Here is a 24,208-nt window from a genome sequence, read left to right on the forward strand (position 1 = left end):
TATATCAAATTATAACAGAATGAGAAATATATTGCTAAACAAACGACAAATTTTATGCTTATCGTTAGTTGGATCATATTACGCTAACGTTACGAAATTCAAACCCGCCATTATTTTTCACGTGGATTACCGTAAAAAAGAAATGGGATTCTCGAGGCGCCAATATTGCTCTTGAGAAAATTGCAACAATCATCGCGTGTCTCACGTGTGCCACCTGTGAGCTTGACGGTCGATTCCGTGAATGCAACGCTCGGTGCATTCATAATACAGAAGAAGGGCAAGGCAACGGGAGCCCTGTCAATGAGCGTGTATATGTATAACGGCATTGGCTCGCGTCACCGTTAGGGCGAGGTATACGTACAAAGGAGAAAAGATGGCGGGATAGAAAACGATTGCAACAGGAAGACGAGAAGATGGAAGAAAAAAGAAGAAAAAAGAAGAAAAAAAACTTGGCAAACTAGGAAAAAGAGAAGACGATCGTGGCGAAGGGACCGTTCAGCGTCTCCCAAAGGTCTGAAAACTCGACCTCCGACCGGTCTGACTTGCTCGAGTCCCCACAAATATGCTTACATCCCCGAAGGGGGGGGGGGGAGTAGATTGGCTCATCGCGCCGGATCGCAGTTGGAATAGTACTTAACTGCGCAAACATAACAGTTAGAGAAAAGAAAACTGGAGGCCTTATACGTAAAGAGATGGAAGGAGGGGTGGATAAGAAAAACGCAAAACGCACACGCCTTTGTCAGCAATACCGTTTCAACGCTCAGCGGTTACACAGTTTTATTTTACTCAAGACCGGGAAGTTTTCGATTTCTCGGAAACGTGGTCTTTCCTTCGGTCACACCCTCTGCAGCTTGAGAGACAAAGCGAGCCGAGGTATTCGCTCCTTCGTTAATGACTCGCTAACGAGCTGGGGCCTGGCGTGGCGTCTTCGCTTCGTGTATAGCGTTTGCGCCTGTACTTTGTAGTTAAGAATCATTAGCGGCGACAAGTACCGCGGTATTATAATGCAACCCAATATTTTTCCTGAACCTTTTTGCACGTGAAACTTGTCGTTCGTCGACGATGTACCGCTAATTCTCTTCTTCGTCGTACTTGTCGAGGAACAATTTCCCGTCAGCAGAATAGATCACGGAGCGTTCCTCGGCCTTTCATAGTTCTGATAATCGTGCGGAGGTTTCCACGCCGCCGCGTCAGAAGCAGTTTCCAAACCGTAGTGAATCCTCCTCTTGCTTCTCCTCCTTGTTCCATATCTAAAAACAAGACTGCGAGATGTCATCCACCGCGAGCTTGTCCTGTCACTCGTCAATCTCGGAGAATTCCATGATTCGATGAGAGCTTTTTCTAGTTTCCCGGAGTCTGTGAACCCGTCCTCGACGTGTATACCTCGGGTATACAAAAAACCGCCGTTACTTCGGCGAGATTCTCAGACGGAAAGACGACGCCGGTATAAGCGAGGAAATCCATAAAGAGGCATCGTCGCTGCTGCAGCCGTTCACTGCTCGGGTCTGCGGGCTTTCGTACGATTCATCTCGAGGATGACTCTGGTAATTGGTAGTAGGATCCGCGGCTCGGTAAAACTCGACCAACTACCTTATATGATGCATTTATCAACGTAGATTTTCCGTCAACTCTCTTACCGTATACCGATTGAGCGATCATTCGCAGCACGAATACCAATTGTAAAATCCCATCTAATGTATAACTAAATTGATCGCTTCCTTCGTACAGTCGTTTTCCGCTGAACGCAATCTTTGAGTAGAAAAGCGGAAGCTTAGTGCTTCTAAGGTAAAAAAAAAAAAATTTCAGCAAATAATTCTGTCCTGAAATCTGCTCGTTAATCGCGTAAAAAGGATCGGTCGCTGCAGTGATTCTGCAAATGCAACTAAACGCTTTACGCGTTTCGCGGCATCTGCAAAATTTGGACCAACACAGGGAAACGTTCCTTTTGCTCATGATTATATAATAGTAAAAATAATTCATTCTTCAGCTTATTCACGTTGTAGGCAGGAATTTTCGAAGATAAGGTTCCGCACGGCAATTTCCAATACCGCGAGGAAATTGCAATACTCAAAATGGATATTCGTGAGGCTACGTCACGTACCTATCCGAGAAGAGAACGATGGTTGTACAGCTTTTCTTTCGTCTTCGCGTTACGCCTGATGGGTTTCCAGAATGAGGTCTATATTATACACACCGGGCAAGGTAAATTCCGGGTAAGCCGGGTGCTGAACTTGTTTTCCAAAGTGCTTCAAGCTTCTCCCCCCATTTACGGCTCGCCCATCTAGCGGAGGGTCGCTGGCAGCCTTCGCGAGGTAAAGCCGACTTCGCCGCGTCCCGGCCTCCCCGACGAACTGGGTCATAACGCTCGAGTCGAGTATACCCCCGACTCCTCCTATTTTCATCCCCGATTTCGCACGTATGTTTACTTCTCGCCTGTCCCGCTCTCCGGGACGCTCGTGAAAATATGACGAGCTCGATTACTGTGGCAGTAAATTACATTTAACTGGGCTCCGCCTGCGTGTGGCGAGGAAAGCGGACGACTGCCTCCCTTGATTTCCGGGACGCGTTTTCCCAGGGGAGCCGAGTCGTGACGGGATCGCGGCTCGGTACAGTGCTGTATTTACATGGTCGCTATAGGCTCGAAGCCGAGGTCAAATGCTCCGTGAAGTAATCCCACGTGATCGGTTGCCAAGTTGGAGATACTGTCTCGTCGAGTTGACGGGTATAGCATAGCGTCGAAAAATGAGTACAGAGTAGCCAAGCCAGGAACGTAAATGGAAAATAGGCACGCGCGAGATATAGTAAAGTAATAAATGATCAGGCGATTGGACGGAAAGTGTCGTGTAGTATAGGCACGCGAGCAATGGCGGCGTGGAAAATGGTTGATTTACCATCCATTTTCACCCGTGGAATATAAAATGAAAAGCCGACGTCATTCCCGCACGTACTCGTTTCGCCATTTCTGCCCCTCTCTGTCTTTTTCGCACGAATACGGATACGTGCCCGCATCTCTTTTTCCCTCTTTCCCTCTGTTTAATGCATATTCAATGTCCTCGCCGTTCCACCGTATGACATGCCTCCCTTTCCTCCCGCTTCCAGTCCTCTGATCAGCACTCTACCTTCCCGTTTTGCACGCTTATTTTCACTCCAGCCCTCTCGTGTGCGAATTCACGCCGTTCATGCCGCCGATCCTAAATTCAATTAAATCGTCGGTTATACAATTGATTAATCGTTACAGCGCGATCATGCACCGCAGCGGTTCAAATCACTCGATCAGGACTGTTCGAAGGAACAAATTTCGCCGAGATTATCACATCTGTCTGATTGTTAGACATGCTGTAGGTATACGCGAGACGTATAAGACACGATGATTTGACCACCGAAGGAAGAGTATGGCTCGTTACCTCGTTATTTTTGTCACCTCAAAATCAGCCTGCAGCTTATTCTCCAGAATGAAGACCGCAGGATTCTCGCATTTATAACTTTGAGGCGGGAGTTCGCTACAGACGAAGTTACGTTCCTTGTCTTCGGTAGTGTGGACGTAAAACTTTTTACGATCTCTGGACTGACCTTAATGGAGGAGAGAACGTTGTAGAAGCTTCAGCGAAAGCTGTTGGATTCTTTCTCTGAGGTATAAAACTGCTTAATCATCCATACGTTTAGAGAAATCAATCTTCCAAGAATCGTCCAGTAAACTGTCAAAGCGTTCGAAAACATCGCTTCTATGAAAAGGTAAAAGAGATTGTACGTACGCACAATTTCTGTCTTAAATGCAGCTATTGGAATAAATATTACCGTCTACATAAGATAATTGCGAAACGTAAAACTAGGGTCTTCGGCAAATTTGCTATACATCACCGTATTTTCCACCTCGCGTAAGACGTAAAATAGAGTCGTAAACGATGCAAAGGTGTAGGACCGTAGATTGCTGGTGGCGGTGGAGACGGGAAATTTCTTTTTATATTTTTGTCTTAAGAATCGTGAAATACTATTGTTTGAAGAGTCAACTTGTATAAAAGTATACTTACTCAAATCTTCGATCAAATTTTGCAACGGACTAGAATGGCCGCCAACATGCCGTTCGATATTTCAAACTGAACGGTGGGAACACCCGGATACAAACGAATAACGGCAGAATTCGTATTCTCTGGAAATTCAGTGACACAATACACGATGTGCTTGAATTTTAGTAACACGGTAGATTCTGGCTAAACTGAACTAATATGGTTCCACCTTAGCTCGGATAATCGAAAAACTCAGATAATAGAGAATAAGGATATAACGATACATTTATGAATGATAACGCGTAGAAATTATAGGCTTTGTTATGAATGAAGAGACTTACGTGGTTACATCAACTCAAATATCCTGAAAAGCAACTCGAATTGCAATTATATATATTTAATAATAATCAAGAAAAACAGGTCACGAAAGCAAAGCGAAGACGAACTCGGACAAAATCGGCACGGACAAGCGAGGCTCTGCCGTACCGATTGCTGGTTCAAATTATTAATTCGTATCGGCGCAAAATACCAATGTCAAAAGAGGAAAGAAAAAAAATTCATTAATATTTTCACCCATTCCGGTTAGCTCATCTCAAATATGTACGCTGGATAAATCGTTTGGTTTCTAGCATATCACGGTTTTGCAGGCTTATCGCGATGTTTACCCTTCATCTACCGAAACAATCGAATGAATTATTCACTATTGTATTATTGAAAGGCTCAGCTTACGACTTTCGACAGCGAAGCACTGCGCAAATTTACTCGCAAGATCAGTGTTTCTGGAAAATTGCATCTTAAGACGGAGCATTGCGAGAAGAGTCATTTGCGAAATAGTGGAAGTGTTTTGTCCCGTGAGTAAACACGCCCGACTGAACCCGTAGTAGTTACAGGGCATGGTCTGGTGAGATTCTACCTTTTGTAAAGTCTACAGCACCGCAATATGGCTCGCAGAGTTCGTAGATAACGCACGTAGTCCGACGCACAGAAAGACCCTCCGGGACCACGGCTCTTCTCCCTTCCGCCTCTAAGCGCCGTACGACTTGGGTATCACTTAGCATGCTATTAATAAACGCGGTTTGCTCTATTTACATATTATTAACTCGATAACAGCGAGGGCGGCAAATCGTATAGTACGTGGTAGGTCCGGATGAAGAGTGCTTCTGCGGCCTAACGAGTTGGCCGTGCTAAATTACTGGTTTTTTTTTATTAAGTGAACCAAGTGTCTCTGGCAGTGGGAGCTAGATGGCAACCGTTTTGTGTCTCGGTAAAGAATAAGAAATTGCAAAATAACGAAGGAAGCGAAAAAGTGAGTCAAACGCTCTGAATGTGAATCAATCGTCAGTGTACTACTGAAGAAACTCAGTGTACGCACTCTGGGAATCAGTGAATTTTCACCGATTCGAATTTAGAGAGAAGTGAATATCCCGACGAGCGTAAAAAAGGGGTTGGAAAAAAAACTTACAATCAGATGCGAAAGAATTAACTGATGGTGTAAAGAAGCATGGGCCAAGGCACGGTAGTCAGGAATGACGTGTACCGTCTAGTGCCCCACGAAGGAGCCAGAGCGTCGCAATTGTCCTTGGGCAGTCGAGCGTGTCTCTGTTCTACGCAAGTTCAAGTGAACCACTGCAATGTCAAGACGCAAGCGTCGGCAAAAGCGTATAATCTTCAGACTTCGTCTTGACAGGAGCCTAGATTCCCGCATACGTAGAGTCCGCATTCTACCATTCCACGTATTCCAAGTCGGCTGCACCAATATCCGATTAGGCCTACAGTACACCGCACACCGCACACCGAGCATACACGGTTAAACCTCTGAAGTTAGCGATTACTTTCCAACGATAAGTATACCTATCCGCATGCCACACCGACATAGTTTTTAAAGAAATATTGCGGTGTGGCAGGAATAAAGCTAGCACAAAGTATGCAATCGTTACTGGTGAGAAATCAGAGCATCATTTGGTTGAGTGAACCGCTTTGACGAACGTTCTGTAAGCAGCCGATTCCAGGAGTTCTCCCTTATCACAGTCCCGAATCCGGTTACTCAGCGGTTTTCCTTACGCACGGGCATTTTTTCGCTGTATCGTCACGGGCTCAGCTTTGTGGATTTTCTTTCCATTTGCATATTGTTTGCCGTTTTCCATTTAGTCTGCAGGCGGTGGGTGTACCGCGGAGCAACGACACTGACATCGTGAGAAATGCGAGCGTAATGGTAGCCCATTATGATAATAAACACTTCTGGACTTAGAATCAGGGATACCTGCCATGGCGAGGCCAATTGACCTGCACCGCAAACCGTGTATCGCGCAGCAATTTCAACAGCCCTGTAGACCAAGCCACTGGAATTTCGACGTATAAATTATATCTATGTTACTCAGTTTACGGGTACATGTGCAGACTTAGACTCGCCTCGACTAGACCACCAGCTCCGTCAACGTCCCGCAATGCCCGGTGCGCTACCATTGCGTATCGGACGCACGCCGCACGCAACGCGTAGCATATTTTAGAATTATCTAAGAGCTCTGCGAAGAAAACATGTGCATAACATATTACGGCGATATCAAGTGCCCGAATAGGCAGGTTCGACTCTGCAGTACCTGCCCCCATCTTGGATCGACCCCCAAGTCTAGAACCAGCTGGCCGGTGGCGCTTCGATATCGAGGATTTGAAATCTCCACCGAATTGGCTATGACTGAACGATGAGATCCAAGATGTGGAAACTCGATGCCTCTTTCCTTCCGTCGCAGTTAGGGTCTTCGAGGAACTTGTTTGCACTCGTGCCAAGAAAGTAGTAACTTGAGGTTACCGACTAGGTCCGCCGTGACGACGGGAGGTCGCATAGTGAAGGTCGAGCGAGGAACGGGCAGCATCGAACACCCCTTGTTTACAAGGAAGCCTAGCCTCGTCACCGTATATATTTACTTAGGTCACCGCATTCGCATTCACTAAGCGTTTGTTCGATCCTCCTTTCCCCCGTTCCTCCGTTCCCCCGATCCTACGCGCAAAGTGCAGTGTGCGAGTGTGCCTCTAGTGCCGAGACGTGTCGGCATCCGTACCCTCCTGGAACACTGTGCCAGGAAGGCCGCACCCTTCTTTATTAAGTACCTACCTACCGTCCGCACGAGGAGCCGAGCGCAATCTAGGTTTCCTCTCTGGCCATTCCTTTCGCTTTTATTTATCTTTCAGTTTGATACACCATCCGAACGGCACCCTGGCGCTGCCTGCGATTTGATTGTTTTCCTCGCACAATTTCAATCCAATATCATACGTTGTCCGCGTATCGATCATATGATGTAAGTCATCTCATATTGAAATAACGTAATTGCATTCGCAAGTACAGATTGCTATTGTCAAGGATTTACCAAAGAATCAGTGGCACCGAATGACGTGAAAAACCACCGAACAAAGTATCAGAGTTCCTTCTTAGCGCAGCAGCTGTACCGTCGACCAAACGACGTTGGATTAGTTTTGCAAGAAGCGGTGTAAAAATTATACAGCAAAACCCGCAGCTTGTCAGTCGCTAGGCGCACGTACGGTGTGAGTTTGTCGGACGTCTAATTGTAGGATAGTTTTGCGATCAAGAGTCTGGAATAGGACAGGTATCCGCGTATAGAGGCGGAACGCTGCACCGAGAGTATAATTTATGATTACGTTTACTCGCGCGTTGCTCCTTCGCGGAGACTTTCCCAATGCACTTTCTAGCCTCCGTCACCCACCCATGCAGCTTATCCGCGCCTATCTATTTATCTATCCATCTATCCGTCTATCTATCTACCCTGTTAGCCGCGGCACAGGCTTACGTATGCCTCGACGTAACTTATAGCTCCGATATATTACGATCGCCCGGACTGGTTCTACCTATAGGTATTTAACATTATACCTATGTGTACGCCTGTCTCCGCACGTAGGTATACTTACTCTTTGCTTATTTGTACCCGGGTTCGTTCGTTCCCGAGCTTAATTGCAACGCGAGGCGAACATGTTGCCTAGATCCTACACCCACACGCGCCGGCACTTTCGCAAAAGCTAGTACGTACAAGTGGCGGATGCATTGGTTCTCTGCGCGCGAAGGAGGAGAAATCACGTATGTGTACCTCTCGACGCGCATGGCTACAGTCGGATGTGTTCAACCTGCTTGTCACCGCCGTGTACGTTGCAGGACGGATCAAAACGCGATCATGGAGAGATTATTACCCTCGGGTCACGGAAGACGTCGGCATAAAATTCTGCGGACGGTGTAACCTGCAGCGAGGTCTTGTAGCGAAACAGGTGTTACGTGATGAAACACGGAAACGTCCGCGTAACGAGTCGAGCCTGCGAGCGATGCTAGTTATAGGCGTCGGTGTTGCACTTACTGTACACCTTCGGCCGCGTGTAATTGACTATTAATACTCGGTCCCCGGGGAGGTTTCGAACTCTCCTTCTTGTAGCACATTCCTCCGGAGTGCTCGATCCTTTCTGCTTTCTTAGCTGTCCGTCCGCTCGCTTCGATCGAAGAAATTCAGACAACGGCGAACGGGCGCGGATCCGTCGGTTGGTAGACACCAAACAACTCGACGCATCGCGGACGTGGAAAAAGAGTTAGGCACGCATCGGAATGATTAACCCGAAGCGATAACGGCACACGCACGGCACGGCACGACACGGCGCGAAGCGACACGGCACCGGACGGTCTAGTGCGGAGGGTACGATTCTCGGGATACAAAAACCGCAGGGAAAAATGGAGCGGAAGGGAAATGGAATGAAAGAGCGTATGAAGAAGATTCGCATCGCGGTTCTTTTGTGCTCGGGAGCTGCAGGGTTCCCCTCCGCTCTGCTTGTTCAACAACGCCGAGCCTCGAGCCCGCGGGCGTCGACCTCCGCCAGCCCGGGACTAAATTCTCATTCGTCGCAAGACGTATTCGGATTCGATTAGCGAGATTCGCCTTTCGTTTTTCATTTGGTGCCAGAAAAATCTCTGAAGTAGGCGGAGACGGAGGAGGGTTAATGTGCAGGTAAAAACGTAAGGAATGCGTAAGCGTTGGTCAAAACTTGGAAGGATCAATATTTGGAATGGACGATACATCGAGATTTCAAGCATGCGAAATCAAGATTTCGAACAATTCATATTTGAAATTTTGATATATCGGTCGTTCCAAATATTGATCCTTCCAAGTTTTTACCCCCGCCCGAATGCACAATGGAACGAACATCGCCGCTGCGCGATAAGTCGTTCATTTTCATGCTGAAACTAGGTGTATTATATCACCAGCAATGCGGGGACGTGCGATGAGATGAGGCCAGGCATAATTTTCCGTAGGTATATAATATTCACCGTAAGGCTATCGGCGTTATTAATCTGTAGCCTTGTATCCACCGTGGCAGACACGTGAGAAAAAGTTACGAGAGATACATAGTCGAGTTCATTGCCACGGTTATACCTACACGTATAACGCATGTAACGCGTTGTTGTGCAACTCTTTAATTACGTCTGAATTAATTGGATGATTGTGAGTCGACTAATTAGGGCCAGGCAGTGATCCCCACGTGGAAAAATTATCATACGTGAATATCCGGATAAAACCGTTCATTCACGTTTCTCCCTGATCGTGAGATCCGTACAATCAGGGACCTGATTCCCTTAAATTATTTGGTACGATCGCGCACGAAACAATACAAGGGAATCAGATCCATGGGCATCCCTCATCCAGCGCTGATCGAGTTGGCAATAACAATTGCCAGGAAACATAGACGGAAGTGCAACGCAGCCTCTCGGCATTTCAACGTTCGTATACCGGGCGCAGCTTTTAGCGAGTTGAATGCGGGGATGTAGGTAGGTACTGTCGGTTTTTATGAGCAGCACCGGAGGAGCTGCGGAAGACCGGCGGAGTATCTCGGCGGACGGACGGACAGACGGACAGTCGAACGCTTATGCATAATTCATAATGGCAAGGTAAGACGCAACGTAACAACCACGGGAACACCGCCCTCTCCCTCTTTCCCTTCCTCGCCGACCTCTCTCTCTCTCTCTCTGTCTCTCTCATTCTTCCGGGCAATTATACCCATTATCGGAAAAGTTTGAAACTGAGAAAATAATGCAACGGTGCCCGACGAACCATCGTCAACGTTGTCATTACGCTCCGGTTACCGCCGTATCTTTACGAGCTACCTTTCACGTCGCCGTCGAAGAAACATGTATAAATGATTTCAACCAACTGTATCCCAAAGGCGCGCTAATCGCCGTAGGGGATATATACATTCAACTTTTGACGTTCATCTCTTTATCTATGCTTCTACGTAATACGTTTTTTATCCCACGTCTGTCTTATTTTCGTCCTCTGTTTCGCATGTGAAAGGAAGCTATCATCCGCCTCGTTTATGCAATAAGTCGTCGAAAAAATTGAAGAAAAATTTGTTTCCCCGATCTATTGACAATGAGAAAATGAGATTCGGAGCCAATTACTCCTTGGATCTGTCATCTGACTGGCGGCGTGTTTGCCTTATTAAAGTCCCCTCTCGAATATATAAAGCCTGTACGATCTACATTATTATCATTTGTTGAAACTTCTCTCGACCTTAACTGAAAATGCGAGCATTTCCCCTTCGGGCCCGGAGGCGAAGCAACTTCCAAAGGAGCTTCGTTATCTTCTACTTGTATCAATGCTTCAGAGATCAAGGAAAGCGTTTTCGTCAGGCAAGATGTGGGACGATCGACATAATTCGATTATGACCCAATGGGCTGAGAATTTTCTACTTTTTCACGGTTCGGGAATATTTGGCAAATTGAGTAATCGAAATAAACGTAAAAAAAAAATGTTTTTTTTTCACTTTTCTCAATTTCATCCTATTTCATCGATCGATAATAAATCAACTCCATTCTACACAGGTATCGTTGCACGAATAATTCAACTCCAAGGGAAACTTTACTCGCAAAATTAAATTGTAATCCCGTTTCATTTATCGGATACGCCGTAAAATGTACAATATTTGCAGGAGAAATCCAGAGTATTTTGCACCTATTGCTCCCGTCCACTGGACTGTTTTTTTCAAATCGTTGAAACCTGTCCCTTCACAGAGGTAGAAGGTATTTTTGATTTTGTATTCTCGCCACAGAGACATCGCGATATCCTGCAAATGACCCGCAGCTGATAGCGCGCTAAAAATGACCAAATATAATCTTACTTACAAAGTGTTGATACTAAATAAGTGAAAGATAAATGAATGTTTCCACTTGAAATTGAAAAATATTTCGAATGAAACTATAAATTATCAAAAAACTTTTCCGCTATTAAGACTAAATATTGAAATTTACAAAATTTCGGTTTCACATGCAGCGTTTGTAAAAAATACGAGATAATCGATTAATCGCTTAATTTTTACCGATCCAGTCGATTAGTTTTTTGGATTCGATTAATAGATGCATCGATGATTTTTAGCTGATTGTGAGTGGCCGTCGCTATCAGTTCGCGCGATTCTGGGATTGCAGCATCCTTTTCGGCAGCATTAGAACCGGCAGGCTTGCAGCGAATCTGTAATATGCATCCGTAGTTACAATGCTGATATAATATGGGCATATCTTCAGCATCGTGGCGATGCATCGTCGAGGGTTCGGAACGGCTAGAAACCGCGAGGCCGGCGGTTGCGGCTCTACCGGGACGCGGATCGTGTATACCCGTAAATCTCTCGCAGATCCTAAATCTATAAATTCACGCAGCTTTCTACACACGATCCTAGATATATGGAACGCATACACGATATTGCTAATCCGCATGGACGAGGCTGAAGATTTCGAGGTGTCCGTTATAACGCTGCATGGAGATATTCATCGAGCGATTCAAATTCGTACAAGATTATACATACCCGTGCAACTCCAGCGCGCACTACAAGCATGCTGCGGGAGTTAATTAAACTTCACACTCGTCACGATAAATCATGAAATAACACTCAAACCCGTTTCCTTAGAGATAAAACTAAACACGCGTAACTCTCACGAACGTGAATAATTTTATTCACTTTGCGGGGGATCCTTTTATACACGCCTATCCTCAAAGTTTATCGATTATATATACCATATATACGAGATATTGTTACCTAGATTTATCATCTGTAACATCAACCTCGCAGAGAAACAACTTGAGTCTTCTCAATCTGCGGATATAAAAAATTTATGCCGCGGAACACTGATAAATCAAACGTTTCACCGAAACATTGTTACTGTTATTATTATTAAAATAAATTTTATACTTGTGAATACGGAAATTGTCATCTTTTATGCCTCATTCGAGAAAACACGTTCTGAAGGGAAGTTTGTTGACAAACTTCTCTTCGATTTGGATTCTAGAATCTAGAATTTTCAGTACAGAGCATCATCTGAATTAATTGAAACGGCTACTGTGACCTGCGTTATTCATGCGGCATAGAATTCGCCGAGGTGACGTGTGTGTGCGATTTGGGTCATTGCTCTGTCGTAGAAAAATATGCGTTATATATGTATGCACGTATATGTATATTGTACACACACGCGCGCGTATAGACACGTAGACATGTGTTCGCGTACGTGTTTCCCAAACGTGAGCTGAAGATCGAGCAGCAGTAACCGCTTGCTACACGTCTTACTGACGAAATTTTTTAAGCTGTATAATTGACGATGACTCAAAAAATGAGATAAGTAATTAAATAAATATACGTTAGAGATTAGGCGTCTACAACCGTCGCGACTGAATAAATCGTAAATTTTGCCCCCCTGCCCCCGGCTCTCTTCCTCCTTCGGTTGTCGTCTTGTTATTAGAGACAGCACCGCTTAAGTAAGATGGCGGCGGCTGGGAGGTAACGGTAATTCGAAGGTGAATGCTCTAGCAAATTGCGAATCACAACAGACGAACGCTGCGCCAACACTCGGCTGGGCCAAGAAAAGCCGAGCCAACAAAACCGAACCGAACCGAAACAAACCCTACCTTAAATTACCATACATTATCTCATCTGCGAAATTGTATGCGAGTATGTGGATAATGTTTCAAACTCTCGTTGAAGAGTCGCCGTAAATACGTATCGGTGATTGCTGACAAAGTTATAAATACCTTCTTTCTACGCTGGCAATAATTTCTCTCTGTACGTCGACTGTCGCCGGATCCTCGCTACTGCATCTATTAAAAAAAGTTACATGCTGTTTGGTAGGGGTGACCAGCTTTCGAAATCGGATTAAATCTGTCGAATTCCCGTACAAATTTCGTGTTTTTTTGCAAATAAGCCGTTTCACATGCAGTCAAAAATACCGAGAAGACGGCAATATATGTACATGATGTGCGCGGAATGGGATAACCACGAACGAAGAAATTTATTGGTGTACATCGGCGAATTTTTACGCCGCAGAAACACAACGAGAAATATCGGTGTCAACGATCTCCAAACGAGTTCGACATTCCAACGCGTTCAAACTTGCGTAGAGTGTAAACAGCCGCAACATAATCGGTTGGTCATCCTACCGAACGAGAAAGGATCGAAATAATTTCGACGCAATTGCGGCATCGTGAGTGAACTAAGTTTGTTTTTTTTTTTTTTTGCAACACTTGCTTGGAAACTTCCATTTTCGAAGCCTGTGGGACGTGCGTAAAATAACATATTTCTTAACAGTGGAAAAATATAAATTTACGGCTTGTATCAGCGCATGCGCACTCTCTAATGACTCTGCGTTGTTTTTTTTACCAGTACCGAACTGTCAGTGACGCCATTGTGCGTGATCTCGGTTACCTGATTTCAATTTTACCCGCTGCCAGTGGCATCTTCGGTGATTCCAAAATCGAACTCTCGTCAACGGAAATTCTGAAAAACATCAAGATGGGTGACATCTGACTCGTACGATTACAGCGCCAGCCTTCGGCTTGAGCCAGAAGGCACACCTATTCGGATATCGCTTACTTTCCACACTTGTCGCACGATTATAGGTATTTATACCGTTGATTGCTCTTCAACGAAAGAACGAAATGTCGAGTACTGTACCCAAAGTCGAGTCCCGGGCCCTATCATAGGTTCAACCGAAAAGACCTCGATCGGCAGTACATATAATATCAGGTCCGTTGGTGTTGCTGGTGACAATGAGCACAGCTGCTGTCAAACTCGTCGAACTGATTCTACCGGTTCTCAATGACACTCCTTGCCGGTCCTCGTATTATGCCCAAGCGTGTAACGGTGTATGTTAACTTACGTAAGGAGCTTACGATATCGCGGCATGGGAAAATGTGCTCGGATCCCCGGACCATAACGTTGCTGGCGCAGGACTTGCATCGGGATTCTGAGGCTCAGGAGTCGCGCAATTTCACTCCCGCCGCAGCTCGAAGATCTATATCAGCGAGAAAGGATATTAATCCTGGGACCCCCGCGTAACAGACGCACTTTCTATTCCCGGGGGTTCACGAGGGTCGTGCAAGTGACTCGACACGCTCGCGTTGATAAACGCTATGCCTATAATCGTCGAAGTGTCTGCATCTGGCAAGCTAATGCTCGAATCCCTGGAAGGCGAGGAACTGCAACAGTCTGCGTACCGCGTTGTGCATCTTGTCAAGACCAGGCTTGCCGTTTTTACGCAAAGCTGCAACAGCGATCCTGCTGACAGGAGAAAACGAAGCGCGGGGCTATGTGGAACGCTTTCTATCGCAGGCAGCGGCGCACAGGCAAATGACAGAAAAAGTGAAGTGTGCAAAAGGAGCTTCGAGATTAAAACTGAAATAAAGCTTTGCCATATTTAGCCCCTATCCCGTATTTTACATACCAGGCGCGCAAAGTCCGTAGTCGACTTTCCTCATTTTGCTCTATCCCAGGATTATCCGACGCGCAATTTTTCAGCACTAAACTGGGTTCAACTATTCAAAAATTAGGCTCCGGCACCTGCGATAACATTTGTAATTCGTCATGCGACAGGTACTATTCGCCGGAATAACTCTGCGCTGATTCCGCGTGGAGGAAAAGTTTTTGCCTCTTCAACAAAATCGATCTGTAGCAACCTCTCCCGTCATGGATGGCATCCCGTCACGAAGCCAATAAATATTACTAGAATATCGTAGGAAAATACGGTGAGATATCTTCGTTCTTCGGCCCATTTATCTTAGTAAATTTTGATCTACTCATCGCAAGAATCCTTCTCAATCTTCCCTAACCGATTTAAATGCGTAGATTAGATTTTGCTGTCGAAAGGACTGAAGCATTTTTCTTTCGTGTGTAAAATGATTCAGATAATTTCTTTGTTTGCGTCGGCACAATGTTTGGCGGGTTATACATTGAGCCAATAATTTGTTTTTGATAAGATAATTTCGCTCAGTCGAAATTGAATATTCTTCGGAGCGTATTGCGCAGTTTTTACCGAATTGAAATGCTTCTGAAAGATGTCAGAGAATATCGATCGTACCGAGATAAACCGTATATGTATGCGCGCCTAGAATAATTTTAATGAAATATTCCGTTCAGTCAGTATGCCTTTCAAGTGGCCACAATGCGGTGGCGCGCAATTAGCCATCCTTTGCATGTAACGATCCCGGCCGTGCGGCGGAGTTTTCGGTCACGCGATTGTTATTAATGCAAGTCGAAGGTGTTATCGACTTAGCCTGAAAAACCTCGAATCCGGCCGCGCCTGCACTGCATCGACCACGTAGTCCGCAAGGACTGAGGAATTTTTTACCGAACACTTTTCGTGCCAAGATCGATAACTTTGATTGACAATCGCTCTGGAAGATCGATCCAACGCGCAACGTTGCGGATTAATCTGCGATACCTGGATATATCGAACGTCGGTGATCAAACCAACGTCAGTCCTCGTTTATTCGCCTCAGATACAACTGTTAAGAACCGTGAATCTGAAGTTGACGTTGGGATGATCTTCGTGGCTCAAGTTTTTGACAATATCCTCTCTCCGTTCAGATTCAAATCAGGCTGGTCCGAAAACTTTTCGTATTCCCGGATTTTCAAAGAAAATCGAACGTACGGATCGACGATCGAACTTAACTGCAGGCCGATCACCTGCACTATTGCTGCAGGGAGACTTTAATTATCTCCTTACATCGGACTTATGTCGGACATTGATTCCCAATCGCTATTATGCGTAATTAAGTCGTTATATCTGCCGCACGATTCGTAACACAGCGACGCATATTGCATAACGGCCATGCCGCTGTTACCGTCTTGTATATCGCGTAAATCAGAAAGTCGTCACTTTCGCTATGTGGTTTACGAAATTGCCGCATGGAATCGGATTTTCAATCGAGATGCTGCAGAATTTTCACATGAATTTAACAAGTTTTCATTGTTGATTGGGTGAATTTTTATTTTCACACGTAACATAATTACGCGCGTAAAATCTGTGACGCAACTTTTTATTTTTTTATACATTCTTATACCGCAGCGTGATATCGACCCCGCGCTGACAGAGTAAACGCTCAGAGCAAGAAGAAAAGCAATATGTATTCCAACTCTGGTACTTCAGCGTGAAGAATTTCCTCGTCAACCCGTAGTGGAATAATAGCATAAGAATTTGATATGATTTATACTTCGATATTCAGAAATACCGAGCGAAAAGATCGTTCCATTTAAATCGGACTATTCGCAATCGAGCAAACTGACAATTCAATTCAATAAAAATTTCTTTCGTCGAAATAAATTTTACTTCAACTAATCAAACTTTTGTCGATCTTTCCCCACGTACATCTTCTCAAAGTACAACAGATACTTGTAGTGCGTCGATCGGGGATAAATTTACGAGAGAGCACACCGTCGATCAAAACGAGGAATAAAAGAGATCGCAGCAATTGTACCGTGATAATATAATCGATCTAATAAACTATTTCTTCACCGTGAATTACAATGATGTATAGACATTCAGCTGTAGGTGAATATCAGCGAGCCAGAATGCGCGCAACATCAAATGCAGGAACACAGAGGGGCTTTGTGATCGTATCGAGCAGTCGGACGTCGTACAGTTCAAGCGGGGTATGCAGGTATACCTTTTACCGGGCGTTGCGTAAGACGAGATATCGCTCGTGTTCCCCTCTCGCTTCATCTCCATCTCTCCCGTGCCTTTCTCTCCCTTGCCCCCCGCCCCCCTCCTTTCCCCGTTTAGAAGTCTATCAGCTAATCCAGGTAACGTGTAATTCGCTTTTTCTCCCACCTTGATCCGCGTCTCATTTTATTTCATTGATTTTGTCAGGCAGTTGCTTGCCGCAGCTGTTTCCTGGATCGCCTGCCGCGGCCAGCGCAGACTCTAGCTGTGTAGCCACGGAACGACAACGTATTTACACTAATACGTGTTTTACCCGCACGCGTGTACATGTGAGCCTGTGTGCACGGCTACAACCAGTCTGTGACGTCACGACCGTAGTCGAGGCACAGAGAGTTCTAAGGTTTCCGGGTTCGGATTTGATTTATTTAACCCCATGGAATACGATACAACGTCGCATCTCGGCAAGCCGCCGCTGCCGCTTCCTCCGTGAATCGAGAGGTTTATCATTTCGAGAAAATCCGACGGTGCAGACCGTAACAAGTAGTTCGCGAGAGGAAATCACGAATCATCGTGGACTCTTATTGATCGCCGATAGTTTGCGTCACCGTGGCGTAATTAAGCCGGTATTATACCTACTTCACGCAATATAACGAATGCGACGATGCGTCGATGATGCCCGGCGCCTTCGCTCTCGTTTAATCGTAAGAGTGCCGTAGAATTTTACACGCAGGAACTTTATCCACTAACCACCGCACAGAGCCGGGCTAGAGTCAAACTAGGAAAGCTCTTTGTTCGCCGAGGGTTCGAAAGTGGGCTCCACCTAACGTACAAATGACCCTTTGTCATGGAATACCGTACCAGCAATCAGATCCATGGAGCTCCGGAGCTCTCTCCTTCTCTATTTTTCTCTCTCTCCTCGATCACCCCGCTTAGGCACCTCTGCCATTTCCCATGGATTCATAGCCACACCCATAAAACGGTTGCAGGAGATACTGCGGCAGGCCAGATTGCACATGGTTCAATCCGGGAACAAAAGCCCTCGAACGTGTACAGCGAACTATGTTGTCGTCACGACTGTCACCGATTCATCCGCCAGCTCACCTTTTGCACCTACGATCATCCAAGCTGTCTTTCATTTCGCGGAATTTCTCGATAATCACCAACAGCCGACGTCCCTCGACGAGAATATTTTTTTTATCTAACTTTCTTTTTTCGCTTCCATAACGCGGAATAATTTTTAAGCTTCGACGAGATATTCTTCATGCGGTGCCTGGACAGCGTCTGGTAATCGACACGGGATATGAGATGAAATATTCACGCCCTGGCTGATTCCGTTCATTAAACATTTCAACCACTTGATTTTACATCTCTCTGAATCCGGAACATTACGGTTATGTGTCTGGACTTCCAAGTAGCCGCATATGTCGTGCTCCTGATCGCAAGGTGAATTATTTCCTCCGATACGAAATACCACGTGAGAGAGTGGATCGACGATCGTGTTGGGAACGTGCACGTACAGTGTGTTCTTTCCACACGTCGATGCATTTGCATTGTCGTGATCGCGTGCAACGAAGCCCGCCCTGTCCGTCTTATAACGAGATTGCGTAAGGATCGGAGCGTTCTAACGCCTTACGCCTTATGGGTTATGCATCGCGGCACGCAGACGTAAGATCTGCCGGCCGAACGCGGAAGAGGCTGCGTCTCGATTGGTACAACGTGATACGTAATGCGCTATTTAACTCCAGCGCACAGATATAATATTCGTGGTGAGAATTATCCATTGATGGACTTGTATCGGATAGACTATACGCGCAATCGTTTCGTACGCGTCTCACTGTCGGTTACTTCAGGAATTCAAGAAAAAAAACCGCAAGTTTTGCAATGAAAAATAGTATCAAAATTTCCCCGTCCAGCTGATTCTCCGTGTTGGGCGATCGAATGTTTTCTTCGTCGTGTATGCTAAAAGCATAATTTACAGAAACGCGTAGTTTCCTGCTCGGAAATTCAGATTCCACTACTGTTTTCGTTCTTCTCTCTCCTCCTCATCTTCTATCACGCATTTCCATATATCCGCGGCCATCTTCATTGTTTTGTCATACCTCTTCTCGGCTGGTGCAGATTCGCCCTGGCAGTTCGCCCCGTCCTCGTTTCACCCACGATCAGAGGAAGTGGTGCAGGTAGCAAGCGTGGCCGTATCATAGAGCGAGAGATCCATGGCCTGTCTCAATGTACTCATGTGGCTAACGCAAAACCGAGCACAACCGAGGCTTAACCCAGTCAGGAGGCTCACTACCAGAATAACTTCTTCCGCGTTGCATTATTAGACGCGATTATTTTAGCGCGGAGAAATTCACGAACATTTCTTTTTTTCTTCCACGCCACGGGCAGATGCTTTTTCACATCGTAAAGCTACTGCGCTTCGAAGACGCTTTTCTAGAGAACCTTCAGCTTGATGGATTTTTGAGGTTTCGAATCGTGAAGGTTTGAGTCTTTGTCGCAGACCTCTTAGCACCGAACACAAGCCTCGATGCGTTCCGATTTTTATCATTCTCGTTCGTTTCTGCTTCTGCTACTTTCGACCCGACTGCGCAATGGCGACCAGCGATTGGCTTGTATTTATAGAGATGATTGCGTCAGACATTTCGGAAATAGGTACGATGCGTCGTACGATGGCAGCCTGAGACTTGGAGATTCGCGGTAGAAACGTGGGCAGGTGGACGCGCCCCGCGTGTTATAAGTATACCTGTGAAAGGGTACCGGAGACTTTGTTCTCGCATGGTTCGAATGCCTGATTTTCTGCCGCGAAAAACGTTCCGTAGCTAACGAGGAAGACGTATCCCAGGTCGATATTTCAGATTTGATTTCTTTTGTAATATATCATAGTAGATTAAAAACTAGGCGATTCGTATCTTTTTCTATCTGCCGTTAAACACTTTCGGGGGGTGAAACCATCCTCCAAGGTAGGACGTGTCAAGGGGTGATTTGGCGGTCTTTGTTTTCTTTTTTCAATTGATAAAATTATATTTTTCATGGCTTGTCACGAGAAAACTTTTCCAGTTGGATTGGTTGAAAAAATATTGTGTTCTTGTGAGTGGAACTGACAAATCTGCCCTTGACATGCCTTACTTTGGAGGGATTCAGCCCCTTAGAGTGTTTAATGGCGATAAAAGAAAAATACGTTTTGCCTAGTTTTTAGTCTCCTGTAACGTATTACAAAAGAAATGAAATCGGAGAGATCGACCCGGGATACCTTCCTGGTGAGATTATGACCTTTCACCGTATACTCCCTGGGCGCCCGATGATGCCTGGGTATACGTATATTGAGCGCCAGGAGTGCTGCAGCGAAGTGTCTTTTCGTAATTATTCACCGTGTGGTCAGACTCGCTTGCGTTCGTAGGTACGACTGTCGTCGGCATTCCAGCCACAGCGCCAAGAGTTGACGCGCGCACGCTTAAAATTCGTCTTAACTCTATCTTAAGACCATCTGATTCCCCCCTGGGTTCAATGCCTTGTTGATGAATCCCCCACCAAGGAAAAGAGCGCGATCAAATATCGTCCAGCCTTGCTTGACCGACTCCACGTGAATCTGGCAGCAGCAGACGGACAAGATTTACTCGTCTTGAATCGTTCCCGTCGACTGTGACGCGTACGAGTTATTTTTCCCCCAATAACTGTGCCGAAAAACTTGTAGTGTATACGTTCATTTGACATGGGTAGCGAACAATCGACATGAATTAGGTGACTTCGTGCGAACGAATTGTTACCCTGCAGCCAGCAATCAAACTACGTAGTTTCCTTCAATCTTCGCCAACGTTCCATTCGCTTCCGATTTTTCAACTCTTCTCCACACTTGTCTGCAGACTAGTTTCTTTTCGAATATAACGTTTTTTTTGCCGACAACCACTTATTGTTAGCGCAAATCGCATAATGCACGTTATCGCAGGAGAGCAAAAAATGTGTTGTACGTACAGGGTAGATTAAACTCTGGTTTTAATATTGGCAGTTTGCTAAGAGTCACACAGACCCAACAATACCATAACCGAATGCTGCGGTTTACACTTCCTGGACAAGGTTATTTCCGCAGTATGTGTTATATCTATAAACTCGAAGTTGATGCGACGTTCGATTGCACGGATTATTAGTCACCTTACAGAGGAGACACGATGCGTGAGTGTTAATTGCAGACATGTCCGAGTATAGTGAAATGAAATTAATAGGTAATTGCGTGGATAGGAAAGCAAGGCAGTGCCGGGACTACTTCGCCGCGGTAGAACCTAATGGTGAATAAATATTGAACCGCGCGTTGCAGGAAGTGTATATCATTTGCATTCGCGTACCTACGCCTTCAAGTATCTTCGCCGTATCTCGACGGCCGCTCTCCCTTAGTTCGCACACTCGGAGGTAGATCTATGTGTAACCGCCGTAACGCACACAGCTGGGAACCCTCCCGGTATACCGAGAACCGAAGGAAACTGGAACACCGTACCTAACACGTTGTTACACCGACATGTACGTAGTAAGTATCAACACAAGCGGAGGGGAAACGACCGATTCTAATCAATTTCACTTAATTTCACTGTTGCATGACCACTTCATACAGGCAACTCGCCCACTCCTTCTATTTCCCCCTCTCTCCGCCTTCCTACTTTGCCTTCCTGGTTGGCGCCAGGGTAGGTATTCTATCTATCACGCTACGATTCCAGGTTGAGAGTCAGGCTCGATGGGACGCACTGTTAGTTCGATGTCTTGGTCGAGAAATTAATCGGACAGGGACACTTCGTACCCCTGCTCATGCTGTTCCTGCATCTGTGATCGATTGCAAGTAAGGACTGAATCATTCGGCGTTCATTGTCTTTTTCTTCGCACAGCCGATCCGGTGTTGACTCGCAACGTCCTTGTCGGTGTTTTGAGATTTGGAAAGCAGCGCGAGCTGTGCAAGGAATGATGAAAAGAGATACGACTGACCGGAAGTATTTGGAAGGAAATTATACGTACGAAGTGCATGTCGAGTACGTAAATGGAAGTGGAGGATAGGTTATTTCGTCGCTGGTACGCGGAGAGTTTTGTTCTCCGTCAGTTCGTCCGTTATGGCGTCTCCGAGGCAGATCAACTTTTTTTCCAACTTGAGCCTCGGGGAGCCAAGGCAGTCGGAATACTAAGTCACCGCTCTAAGCCAATAAGGCTGGATTCCCTATTCAGAACTAAACTTCTAAGATCTTTGCAGATGTGACGGTTGCATGGTTACTCAGGCACAACCTTCCGCGAATCATAAAATAATTCCATTTCGTTTCCAAACCACCAAAAAACACCCGATGGGTAACGTCAGAAGCACGTCGTCTGGTTAGTAAACACGATTCCAACGAAATCTCAATATAATGGAGGATGCTGATTCTCTTTTTGCTCACGGTCAATTAGATATCTGAATAAATTCTATTTGTACGGTGATGATACATTCAACGAAATGAACAGATTTAACCGGTGTGTGTGTGTATATATATATATAGGTAAGGTCTGAACACAAACTCATTAACTGGTTGGTTTAATTAAAGGTACATGCTTCCGGCGGAAGATCTCGCGGTGTATCTATACCCTTATACCTGTATACGAGGTGTACACCTAGGCACGTTGTACGTAGATAGGATAGTACAGATTAGGCTAGGATAGGATGGGATGGGATGGGATAGAATAGGATAGGACAGGATAGGATAGGATAGATACGCTGCGTCCAACAGGTACCCTGAGAAACCGCAGGGTTTTATTCGGTAGGTTGTACCTATACGTATACCGCCTCGTACACCGACCAAGACGGCTTCAAGTGTACGGTATGTACGTGTATACATTGGTAGCATCACTTCACTTCAACGATGATATATACCCTCATCGAGTTCATTGCCCCTCGAGGTGCGACAGAGACGTAGGCACCGCTATGCCTGCAAAGTTGACGAGACGGTTGTGCCCAGGACGGAGATGGCGAACGGGTGGGAGAGAGTACACGGAGAAGGAAGGAGGAGGGGGGAGGAGGGGGGGGGGGGGGGAGGAAGGATAAGAGAAAGAGAGATGGAGGAAAGGAGAGAAGACGAGATCAACACACGCCTGGTTCCCTCTTGCGATTAATAATTCACACGCAACTCCGATATGAGACTCGAGCCATGCTCAATGGATTATTCTCTTTGTCGTGAGGTAAACATATACATGTCAGCCTGGCCTATGCGCACACGTGGCACACAACCACCGTATGGAGACGACGCACGTTGCGTCCTGCCAAACAGTCAATCCTCTGATGCGGTCCTGCATCGGACAGATTCCCCGAGTATTCGGAGAAAGTAGGGAATTGATATTTCTGCGTAGGTATAAGTCTTGCGCGTATGTGATATACGCGGATCTGCAGAGAATGAATAGGTATATGAGATGATATGTGCAGAACGGATCCGTCAATTCTCGAGGTCATGGACGAAACGCGTTGCCCCCGACTCATTGATCGTCGGTATTATGTGATTTCCCGCAAGAATTTTGACGACCTGAGATCTTATCCAGTTTTACGACTTCTCGCGATACGCTGTACACAGGAATCAGCAAGCACGTGCAATGATACATCGTGCAGAGGTGTAAATACCGATTAAATAAAAAGTTTTCGCCACAGCTTCCTGGTCGTTTGAGATATAATCGCTTCACCGTCATTTATACGAGGCAGTGATTATCCGTGACAAGTGATCAAGTTAGTGGTGAGTAACCGAGCATCGCAGGATATGAAACGAATTTGCTATTGATAGAAAGAATTCAAGTAAATTTATGTCGTGTCTACCGGTAAAAAATTTCTTCACGTTGAACAAAATCGTCGATATTTGAAGAGAGCGAACGTATCTCGCATCTCGAATTTCGCGCTAGGGATTTCATTGATGTTGAAAATCCTGGAAGCATTCGTAAAACTTTAGACTTTCCCACTTCCCCGAATTGTTTGCAGGACGCAGTTTCGGAAAGGTAATTTTACCAGAACATCGTACATTTGTTTCGTCGATCAAGAAACAGTGATTCCGAACAAGACGAGGTGAGTGCAGCTCGTCGATCGGGTTCTAGATCGCCAGCGTCAGGCATAACACATAGTAGGTAGGTACCGCGAGGTATGCTAAGCCCCTTATCTCACAAGCTACGGTACAAGGTATGATCAGCCCGTGCGTCGTCATACATGATACAGCGACTACATGTGTGTTACGGCCAAAGGCGGGGGCGGAGGCTGCGGTAGGAA

The 24,208-nt window shown here is 45.8% G+C and overlaps 1 protein-coding gene across 3 annotated transcripts in view; it reads right to left on the reverse strand.

Annotated features, from left to right (window-relative positions):
- The window catches only part of LOC107227819 (ecdysone-induced protein 78C), a 53,921-nt gene that overhangs the window by 13,245 nt on the left and 16,468 nt on the right, over positions 1-24,208 (reverse strand). The window lies entirely within an intron of this gene.

Source organism: Neodiprion lecontei, chromosome 2 (assembly GCF_021901455.1).
Source record: "Neodiprion lecontei isolate iyNeoLeco1 chromosome 2, iyNeoLeco1.1, whole genome shotgun sequence".
Taxonomy (NCBI): Eukaryota; Metazoa; Arthropoda; class Insecta; order Hymenoptera; family Diprionidae; genus Neodiprion; species Neodiprion lecontei.